This window comes from Nematostella vectensis, chromosome 14 (assembly GCF_932526225.1).
Source record: "Nematostella vectensis chromosome 14, jaNemVect1.1, whole genome shotgun sequence".
NCBI lineage: Eukaryota > Metazoa > Cnidaria > Anthozoa > Actiniaria > Edwardsiidae > Nematostella > Nematostella vectensis.
Window position 1 is genome coordinate 11,866,175 of NC_064047.1, and position 11,790 is coordinate 11,877,964.

The 11,790-nt window shown below is 39.6% G+C and overlaps 1 long non-coding RNA gene across 1 annotated transcript; it reads right to left on the reverse strand.

Moving 5' to 3' along the window:
* Positions 1–4,533: 4,533 nt before the first annotated feature.
* LOC116611982 lies at positions 4,534–11,089 on the reverse strand. Its single transcript, XR_007306585.1, has 2 exons — positions 10,325–11,089; positions 4,534–5,101 (listed from the first exon to the last, which is right to left on the reverse strand). It is a non-coding gene; the product is annotated as an uncharacterized LOC116611982 (long non-coding RNA).
* Between the last annotated feature and the right edge of the window lie 701 nt (positions 11,090–11,790).

Sequence of the window (11,790 nt, forward strand, 5' to 3'; positions counted from 1 at the left end):
ACACACTACCCAAAGAAAAAACGGAAGACATGTGAAGGGAATCATCACAGGTAGCTCGAGCTCTTTATTTATCTCTATTGAGTAAACTTGAAAAAGAAACAAAAGACTTGTTGGAAAGTGTTGTTTAGGGCGTTAGCCCTTATTGACAGCAAAATAGACCATCCCCATTCACAGTAGGGATTGTTAAAAATAACTCCGTTTGCATAGATTACATCGTGTAAGAGTGCATCATATATGTTTTCGCAAAAGTATTTGCATTTGTATTTGTGTGTGTGGTAATCCCCGTAGCTTAGATAACGCATTTGGTGCGGACCTACGGTTGTACAAGATTATCCGTGTGCGTGTTACTCTCCATAGCTTAGATAACGTGTCTGGTGCGGTCCTCATAACTACGGTTGTACAAGATTATCCGTGTGTGTGGTACTCTCCGTAGCTTAGATAACGTATCTGGTGTGGTCCTCATAACTACGGTTGTACAAGATTATGGGTGTGTGGTACTCTCCGTAGCTTAGATAACGTGTCTGGTGCGGTCCTCGTAACTACGGTTGTACCAGATTATCCGTGTGTGTGTGTGGTACTCTCCGTAGCTTAGATAACGTATCTGGTGTGGTCCTCATAACTACGGTTGTACAAGATTATCCGTGTGCGTGTTACTCTCCATAGCTTAGATAACGTGTCTGGTGTTGTCCTCATAACTACGGTTGTACAAGATTATCCGTGTGTGTGTGTGTGGTACTCTCCGTAGCTTAGATAACGTATCTGGTGTGGTCCTCATAACTACGGTTGTACAAGATTATCCGTGTGTGGTACTCTCCATAGCTTAGATACCGTGTGTGTTGCGGTCCTCATAACTACGGTTGTACAAGATTATCCGTGTGTGTGGTACTCTCCGTAGCTTAGATAACGTGTCTGGTGCTGTCCTCGTAACTACGGTTGTACAAGATTATCCGTGTGTGGTACTCTCCGTAGCTTAGGATAACGTGTCAGTTGCGGTCCTCATAACTACAGTTGTACAAAATTATCCGTGTGTGGTAAACTCAGAAAATCACCTAGTAAGGCCGCACCGATAAGCTCTCCAATTCCTGTTATCTTCGGACCTAAAACAAAATCCTGCTAACTGACAGGAGCACAAGAGCTCCCGTAAATGTACCGGGAATCGCATCTTATGCGAAAAATGGTACCAAAAAATCGATGTTTTTTCCTAATATTTATAGCTGAATTCATAGATCAATTACTCATCTTCAGTTTGCTAAGTTTAGATAATCAATTTGTTGCTTTTTTTGCTATCAAATCTCGCCATTTTCAAGTCGTGTCGAGTTGTAGTAAATTTTCATCAGAGAGGAATAGAAACCCTTCCAATGCTTTTACAGAACAGGGTAAGAAGAGGACCAATCACGGCTAACATCATTTTATGCGATAACTTATCGGCCAATCAGGTTTCACCTCGATTTGACATGTAGCTGTCACCGTGCGCCTAAAACGATTGTAAACAACTTTGCGAAGTTATTGGAAGTTTTGCTACAACATGAGGCTTTATTACTTGTTTTTTAGTCTTTTTTTAAAAAAAAGTGCCTACGCTTAACGCGATGTTTGGTGTCTCAGCTGTCTAAAAACATCGAGAAATCTAGGATTTCTAATTGAAACTCATTCATTATTCAGCCAATCTATTCATAAACTTTGAAAATTATAAATAATTACCTTATCGGGAGCCGGTAAACAACCAGCGTTAAGAAACGCATTTCCGCACCCGAAAAAGTATCCCGAAAACTCCCCCGGTAACCTAACGGGTCCGGTAATTACCGGTCCTTTTCAGAAACGACCCCCTTTTGTGGTCCCCATAACTACGGTTGTACAGGATTATCCGTGTTGTGGTACTCTCCGTAGCTTGGATAAGGTGTCTGGTGCGTTCCTCGTAGCTACGACTGTGCAAGATTATCCGTGTGTGTGGTACTCTCCGTAGCTTAGAAAACGTGTGGTGCGGTCCTCATAGCTACGGTTGTACAAGATTATCCGTGTGTGTGGTACTCTCCGTAGCTTAGATAACATGTCTGGTGTGGTCCTCGTAACTACGGTTGTACAAGATTATCCGTGTGTGTGGTACTCTCCGTAGCTTAGAAAACGTGTCTGGTGCGGTCCTCGTAACTACGGTTGTACAAGATTATGTGTGTGTGTGGTACTCTCCGTAGCTTAGATAACGTGTCTGGTGCGTTCCTCGTAACTACGACTGTGCAAGATTATCCGTGTGTGGTACTCTCCGTAGCTTAGAAAACGTGTGGTGCGGTCCTCGTAACTACGGTTGTACAAGATTTTCCGTGTGTGGTACTCTCGATAGCTTAGATAACGTGTCTGCGGTCCTCATAAATACGGTTGTACAAGATTATCCGTGTGTACGGTACTCTCCGTAGCTGAGATAACGTGTCTGGTGCGGTCCTCGTAACTACGGTTGTACAAGATTATGTGTGTGTGTGGTACTCTCCGTAGCTTAGATAACGTGTCTGGTGCGTTCCTCGTAACTACGACTGTGCAAGATTATCCGTGTGTGGTACTCTCCGTAGCTTAGAAAACGTGTGGTGCGGTCCTCATAGCTACGGTTGTACAAGATTATCCGTGTGTGTGGTACTCTCCGTAGCTTAGATAACATGTCTGGTGTGGTCCTCGTAACTACGGTTGTACAAGATTATCCGTGTGTGTGGTACTCTCCGTAGCTTAGAAAACGTGTGGTGCGGTCCTCATAACTACGGTTGTACAAAATTATCCGTGTGTGGTAAACTCAGAAAATCACCTAGTAAGGCCGCACCGATAAGCTCTCCAATTCCTGTTATCTTCGGACCTAAAACAAAATCCTGCTAACTGACAGGAGCACAAGAGCTCCCGTAAATGTACCGGGAATCGCATCTTATGCGAAAAATGGTACCAAAAAATCGATGTTTTTTCCTAATATTTATAGCTGAATTCATAGATCAATTACTCATCTTCAGTTTGCTAAGTTTAGATAATCAATTTGTTGCTTTTTTTGCTATCAAATCTCGCCATTTTCAAGTCGTGTCGAGTTGTAGTAAATTTTCATCAGAGAGGAATAGAAACCCTTCCAATGCTTTTACAGAACAGGGTAAGAAGAGGACCAATCACGGCTAACATCATTTTATGCGATAACTTATCGGCCAATCAGGTTTCACCTCGATTTGACATGTAGCTGTCACCGTGCGCCTAAAAGATTGTAAACAACTTTGCGAAGTTATTGGAAGTTTTGCTACAACATGAGGCTTTATTACTTGTTTTTTAGTCTTTTTTTAAAAAAAGTGCCTACGCTTAACGCGATGTTTGGTGTCTCAGCTGTCTAAAAACATCGAGAAATCTAGGATTTCTAATTGAAACTCATTCATTATTCAGCCAATCTATTCATAAACTTTGAAAATTATAAATAATTACCTTATCGGGAGCCGGTAAACAACCAGCGTTAAGAAACGCATTTCCGCACCCGAAAAAGTATCCCGAAAACTCCCCCGGTAACCTAACGGGTCCGGTAATTACCGGTCCTTTTCAGAAACGACCCCCTTTTGTGGTCCCCATAACTACGGTTGTACAGGATTATCCGTGTTGTGGTACTCTCCGTAGCTTGGATAACGTGTCTGGTGCGTTCCTCGTAACTACGACTGTGCAAGATTATCCGTGTGTGGTACTCTCCGTAGCTTAGAAAACGTGTGGTGCGGTCCTCATAGCTACGGTTGTACAAGATTATCCGTGTGTGTGGTACTCTCCGTAGCTTAGATAACGTGTGTGGTGCGGTCCTCGTAACTACGGTTGTACAAGATTATCCGTGTGTGTGGTACTCTCCGTAGCTTAGATAACGTGTCTGGTGTGGTCCTCGTAACTACGGTTGTACAAGATTATCCGTGTGTGTGGTACTCTCCGTAGCTTAGAAAACGTGTGGTGCGGTCCTCATAACTACGGTTGTACAAGATTATCCGTGTGTGTGGTACTCTCCGTAGCTTAGAAAACGTGTGGTGCGGTCCTCATAACTACGGTTGTACAAGATTATCCGTGTGTGTGGTACTCTCCGTAGCTTAGAAAACGTGTGGTGCGGTCCTCATAACTACGGTTGTACAAGATTATCCGTGTGTGTGGTACTCTCCGTAGCTTAGATAACGTGTCTGGTGTGGTCCTCGTAACTACGGTTGTACAAGATTATCCGTGTGTGTGGTACTCTCCGTAGCTTAGATAACGTGTGTGGTGCGTTCCTCGTAACTACGGTTGTACAAGATTATCCGTGTGTGTGGTACTCTCCGTAGCTTAGGTAACGTGTCTAGTGCGGTCCTCATTTTACTGTTGTACAAGATTATCCGTGTGTGGTACTCTCCGTTTTTCGCATTTTCCTACATTCAGTAGAAATTTGACGAGTTTCATGGTATTTTTTAATAATAAAACATAATTTTGAAAAAGGTTGTATATACATATTTTTTTTGTTTTCTATCAGGAATGGCTTCCATTAGGTTAAAGGAGGTACTATCATGTGTTCAAGAAAATTGAAGCAAATACAGCAAAATGGGTGTTTTTTATTCTCTTCAGAATTTAAGTCTATACATTAAAACACTATACATTCTATATAAAAGCATATCAGAAGATTACGCTAGTTTAGTGTATATTGTATTTGCCAAGGTGAATAAATAATTTTTCTAGTAGAAATATTGCAAATATTAGCTGAAAAGTTTTAGAAACTTCCTCTTCTTTGCTTTTTCGGCTAATAGTCTTTGAAATGTACCCTTTTCTGAAAGGTCCGAAACACTGAACCTCCTTGTAGAGAACCATAGACACACTAGATCCCCATATTAAATTATTAGGGGGTTCACGGTACATTAAGCATGATATTTGTGTGCAAAAAAAAAAAGAAAACCTATTTTTACCAACAAAGTTTATTATATTATTCTGGTTCAGTTTTTTAGAAAATTTTCATTGGTAAAATTATTATCTATCTGTTTGTTACTCAGGTTGTGTTAATTTTTGCTGAGCTGCATTAATACAATCGCCTTACATAAATCCTGCCCTAGCATCATGCTTCTAAGCTGGTAGCTTTCTCGGAGTCTATCTTGTAAGTGAGATTCACCTGAAAAAGTTTGGAGAACAGCATTTAAGACAAAACCCCGAAGGGAGAGGGGGGTACTCTATAAAAGTAGAAGAGGATGATTGTCCTGTCTTTTAGGTTAAGATAAAATTCTACCAATTGCCATCCTATAAAGGGTGTTCAAAGAATCTTTCGATTCTGCTATTCCTTAGGGGGTCTCACTCTCATACCAATGGATCATCCTATCCAATCACAAAAGGATTTTAAGACTAGATGATAGCAATCTTAAAAGTCAGTAAAGAGGAACGCAATAAAAAAGAATACTGAAAATACGTGTGATTTTAGTGCAATGTTTAAAAAATTGATTTAACCACACCTGATTTACTATCCCTTAGGGGTAAGAATTGCTGTTGACCACACCCATAAGTGCTATCCATTGATATCCATTGATATTTTTTTAAAATGGAACCTATAATAGAAAATGATTATATGAACTCTCTGCTGTTTTATCAGATTTAGGAGCTGATGGAGGTTGGAAGAGCTATCATTAGGAAATTCTGTAACGAAAAACTATCACTATCAAGCTAAATGTTCTTCTACAAAAAAGTTCAAAATCTGTATTTTACTTTGATTTCACATTAAAAAATCATGAAAAAACGGATATGTGACACTATCATTTTTTCCGAGTTTCAGTGTTGTAAGAAAACATCAAGGTGCCCCTTGATATTTGTATTTTTTAATTCACCAACAAAGGTCTATCACAAATCCTGCATTCTGATTGGCTGAGTTACTATTGGTCTATTAGTGATAGATGGAGTAGCGAAATGCTTAGAAAAATGGGTACTGAGTACATTGAGTACTATGGCAGTCCATGGTAGACAATAGCAAGTCATTGTATTCAATGGCAAGACATGGCAGTCCATGGTAGACAATAGCAAGTCATTGTACTCAATGGCAAGACATGGCAGTCCATGGTATTCAATGGCAAGTTATGGCAATCCATGTTGATGGACTACCATGACTTGTCATTGAGTACTATGGCAGTCCATGGTAGTTAATGGCATGACATGGTTTTCTATGGTTTTCATGGTTTTCTTTACTTTGGACCATATACAGTATCATCATGGTGCTACAACTTACATTAGTAATACAGAACCGCTTATGTGACGGTAATCATGAAGTCATAACCCTAAGTTTGTCAATCTAGTTGGTGAATTTTTAAAAAAAATTAGCCCTCAAAGCTGATGAAAGTATCATTTATGCCTCAAAAAGTCATGAGAGTTTTGGCCAATGTTTCATTGGATGAATCACCACTTCTGCTTTTATGTTCAATTTATCATGGAGGCTAATTATTTTCTCATGATAAATATTGTCTCTGCAAATACTAAAAGATTATAAACAGAACTCAAATGGCTACTTATCTCCAGATGTGAAATTGTTCTTTAAATCATGACAGTCCATGGTAGTTAATGGCAAGTTATGAATACTATGACAGCTCATGGCAGACAATGGCAAATCGTGTTAGTCATGCAATGGAAAGTCATGGTAGTGGACTACCATGACTTGCCATTGAGTACTATGGCAGTCCAAGGTAGTCAATGGCAAGTCATGGTAGTGTATGGCAAGTTGTGGCAGTCCAGAACAGTCTTAGTGCCATGGGCTGCCATGACTTACCATTGGCTACCATGGATTGCCATGATTACCATGGACTCTAATAACTTGCAACTAACTACCATAACTTGACATTGACAACCATGACTACCATGGACTGGCATGACTTGTCATGCATGCTTGGTGTAGCAATTGCACTTTACTTTGTGACCATATATCATGGTGCTACAACTTACATTAGTTATAAGGAACCGCTATATGTGATGGTAATCATGAAATCATAACCATAAGTTTGTCCATCTTGTTGGTGAATTCTAAAAAAATTAGGCCTCAAGACTTCAAAAGTGTATAGTTTATACATTTTAAATTCACGAGAGTTTTGGTCAATGTTTTATTGGATGAATCACCACTTCTGCTTTTATGTTCAATTTATCATGGAGGCTAATTATTTTCTCATGATAGATGGTGAATGAGTAAGTAAAACTTATAATTATGTGTAGTACCCAACAAATGAACAGATTCAGATTATTACCAAGGTGCTAAGTTGGCGAATTCAAATCAAAGAAAGTTTAAAAAGAAAACAAAAGATTGTAGTAGTGGACAACCATGACCTGCCATTGAGTACTATGGCAGTCCATGGTAGTCAATGGCAAGTCATGGTAGTGTATGGCAAGTTGTGGCAGTCCAGAACAGTCTTAGTGCCATGGGCTGCCATGACTTACCATGCTACCATGGATTGCCATGATTACCATGGACTCTAATAACTTGCAACTAACTACCATAACTTGCCATTGACAACCATGAACTGTCATGACTTGTCATTGACTATCCATGCATGCTTGGTGTAGCAATTGCCCTTTACTTTGGACCATATACAGTATCATGGTCCTACAACTTACATTGGTAATACGGAACCGCTTATGTGACGGTAATCATGAAGTCATAACCCTAAGTTTGTCAATCTAGTTAGTGAATTCTAAAAAAAATTAGGCCTCAAAGCCGATGAAAGTATCATTTATTCCTCAAAAAGTCATGAGAGTTTTGGTCAATGTTTCATTGGATGAATCACCACTTCTGCTTTTATGTTCAATTTATCATGGAAGCTAATTATTTTCTCATGATAGATGGTGAATGAGTAAATAAAACTTATAATTATGTGTAGTACCCAAAAAATGAACAGATTCAGCTTATTACCAAGGTGCTAAGTTGGCAAATTCAAATCAAATAGAGATTAAAAAGAAAACAAATATTGTCTCTGCAAATACTAAAAGATTATAAACAGAACTCAAATGGCTACTTATCTCCAGATGTGAAATTGTTCTTTAAATCATGACAGTCCATGGTAGTTAATGGCAAGTTATGAATACTATGACAGCTCATGGCAGACAATGGCAAATCGTGTTAGTCATGCAATGGAAAGTCATGGTAGTGGACTACCATGACTTGCCATTGAGTACTATGGCAGTCCATGGTAGACAATGGCAAGTCATGGTAGTGTATGGCAAGGTGTGGCAGTCCAGAACAGTCTTTGTGCCATGGGCTGCCATGACTTACCATGCTACCATGGATTGCCATGATTACCATGGACTCTAATAACTTGCAACTAACTACCATAACTTGCCATTGACAACCATGAACTGTCATGACTTGTCATTGACTATCCATGCATGCTTGGTGTAGCAATTGCCCTTTACTTTGGACCATATACAGTATCATGGTCCTACAACTTACATTTGGTAATACGGAACCGCTTATGTGACGGTAATCATGACGTCATAACCCTAAGTTTGTCAATCTAGTTAGTGAATTCTAAAAAAAAATTAGGCCTCAAAGCCGATGAAAGTATCATTTATTCCTCAAAAAGTCATGAGAGTTTTGGTCAATGTTTCATTGGATGAATCACCACTTCTGCTTTTATGTTCAATTTATCATGGAAGCTAATTATTTTCTCATGATAGATGGTGAATGAGTAAATAAAACTTATAATTATGTGTAGAACCCAAAAAATGAACAGATTCAGCTTATTACCAAGGTGCTAAGTTGGCAAATTCAAATCAAATAGAGGTTAAAAAGAAAACAAATATTGTCTCTGCAAATACTAAAAGATTATAAACAGAACTCAAATGGCTACTTATCTCCAGATGTGAAATTGTTCTTTAAATCATGACAGTCCATGGTAGTTAATGGCAAGTTATGAATACTATGACAGCTCATGGCAGACAATGGCAAATCATGTTAGTCATGCAATGGAAAGTCATGGTAGTGGACTACCATGACTTGCCATTGAGTACTATGGCAGTCCATGATAGACAATGGCAAGTCATGGTAGTGTATGGCAAGTTATGGCAGTCCAGAACAGTCTTAGTGCCATGGGCTGCCATGACTTACCATTGGCTACCATGGATTGCCATGATTACCATGGACTCTAATAACTTGCAACTAACTACCATAACTTGACATTGACAACCATGACTACCATGGACTGGCATGACTTGTCATGCATGCTTGGTGTAGCAATTGCACTTTACTTTGTGACCATATATCATGGTGCTACAACTTACATTAGTTATAAGGAACCGCTATATGTGATGGTAATCATGAAATCATAACCATAAGTTTGTCCATCTTGTTGGTGAATTCTAAAAAAATTAGGCCTCAAGACTTCAAAAGTGTATAGTTTATAAATTTTAAATTCACGAGAGTTTTGGTCAATGTTTTATTGGATAAATCACCACTTCTGCTTTTATGTTCAATTTATCATGGAGGCTAATTATTTTCTCATGATAGATGGTGAATGAGTAAGTAAAACTTATAATTATGTGTAGTACCCAACAAATGAACAGATTCAGCTTATTACCAAGGTGCTAAGTTGGCGAATTCAAATCAAAGAAAGTTTAAAAAGAAAACAAAAGATTGTAGTAGTGGACAACCATGACCTGCCATTGAGTACTATGGCAGTCCAAGGTAGTCAATGGCAAGTCATGGTAGTGTATGGCAAGTTGTGGCAGTCCAGAACAGTCTTAGTGCCATGGGCTGCCATGACTTACCATTGGCTACCATGGATTGCCATGATTACCATGGACTCTAATAACTTGCAACTAACTACCATAACTTGCCATTGACAACCATGAACTGTCATGACTTGTCATTGACTATCCATGAAAATAATATCCGGGAAAATAATAATTTGAAGTTGTGTCTTGACTGTTTCGTCAATAAAGCTAATTTAATTACTAAATTACGGGGTTTAGTCCCTCGAAAGAAAACTTCCCTTAACAAAGGGAGAGGAAGAGAGACAAAGGCAAGAACTTAATTTCACCTAGCCCAGCTTCGAGCGAGTTCACCGCGAAAATAACAAAGCTTTCGGCAAAATTCCACCGGCAGCGGCTGCACAGACAATTCTCACAACAAGCTATTTCTTCCTTTGTTGGGGGAAGTTTTCTCTCGAAGGACTAAACCCCTTTCTGCGCCACAATTCCCCTTAAAAACAACACAAAAAGCTAATATAGTAATTAAACTAGCTTTAAGAAGAACAGTCAAGACACAACTTCAAATTATATTATTTTCCCGAAGGATCACGAGGGACTCATTTTTATCCTGGTTCGCCTGTGCTAATATTAATAAGCGAAGTCTTACGAGTCTTACTTTACTTACCTTCTTTCAAATTCCATTGTTTATCCTTCTGTCCATCGTTTGTACATCTTTATATTATAGTGTGTCACTCGATCTTTCTTGGTTTTCACGACGAAAAAAAAGGCAAAACATTTGCCAAACCATCGTGTTGGCTGATGGCCGCGAGTTGCAAGAGCGAAACGCGCGAAAAATAGACGCAGGGTTCCCGTGAGTGAAAACACAAAAATAAAAAAAGGCAAATCATTGTAGGTTTTTACTGTAGCTGCCAGGGTTTTATTTTAAAAAAATAGCAATCCCGCATGGCGCAAAAGTGTATTTATTTTTAATTACTTTACTGAAGAGACGTATTGCTAAATTAACCCAAATGATGTGCTGACAGGCAACCACGGTCAGAAATCAGAGAACTCTCGACCTCAACATGGTGATCTCTCTAACGCTAAATAAATATATCACATATGACATATCTTAAAAGATATGCGCTAGCTCAACCTGGACCATGTAAACCACTTAAGGCTTGTTTTAAACCGGTCCTCGTAAACCACGTAAGGCTTGTTTTTACCCGGTCCTCGTAAACCACGTACGGTTTGTTCTATCCGGTCCTCGTAAACCGAAGTGTGTATCATCACTGAAATTAAAACGCCTTTAAACACCATAAATCAGTCTATTTATATACTTTCAGTATATATAGTTTTGAATTACGTGGTAATAACCTATTTTACGTACATTTCTGACCGGTCCTCCTAAGTCGGTCTCAGGTCATGGTCCTTGTAAACCACCATCGGTGCGTATGTGTGCGTGTGTGCGTGTGTGCGTGTGTGCGTGTGTGCGTGTGTGCGTGTGTGTGTGTGTGTGTGGAATGACAGAGGAATGTCACAAGATGCGTGGGGACGAGGCTAGTGGCGCGTCATGTGTGTTTGTTTTGTAACGGAACCAATTGCGCTGCTGCGGCAGTGGATTATGTTTGTCAACAGGGCCTTTGTTCTTTCATACAGACCGCCCGAAGATATAGGAGATGCATAGTTTTAGGCACGAAGTGCGGACGAAAGATGCACGAAGTTCATGGCGAGCCTCGGAGAGGCGAGAAAAATAGAGGGGAGTTAAACTGTGGTGGGCGTGATGGCTCTAAGCCAATCAGAACAATTGTTCGGAGGTGTGTCTTTTCCCTATGCGTGCAGTAGTTTCTTTTGAGATATTTCGACTTAAATTAGAGATCTAAAGTTAACCGTGACGCGAGTATATAAATCCATTACAAATAACCTAGCCATGACAAGAAATCCTCCGCTAAAATGGACCCCACAAAGCAATTGAAGGATAGTTTTCTCCCTTCCTAACTTTTCTTTTCTTTGTGTCAGGGAGAGTTATACTAGCGTAGGGTATAGCGCAGCGGCAGGGCAAACAACATACAGTGCGTCATTTTCTCAGTTTTCCTTAGTTGTTTTATCTTGTTACAAATGGAGGTTCTGATTCAGGTCTTTCCATAGGCTGTA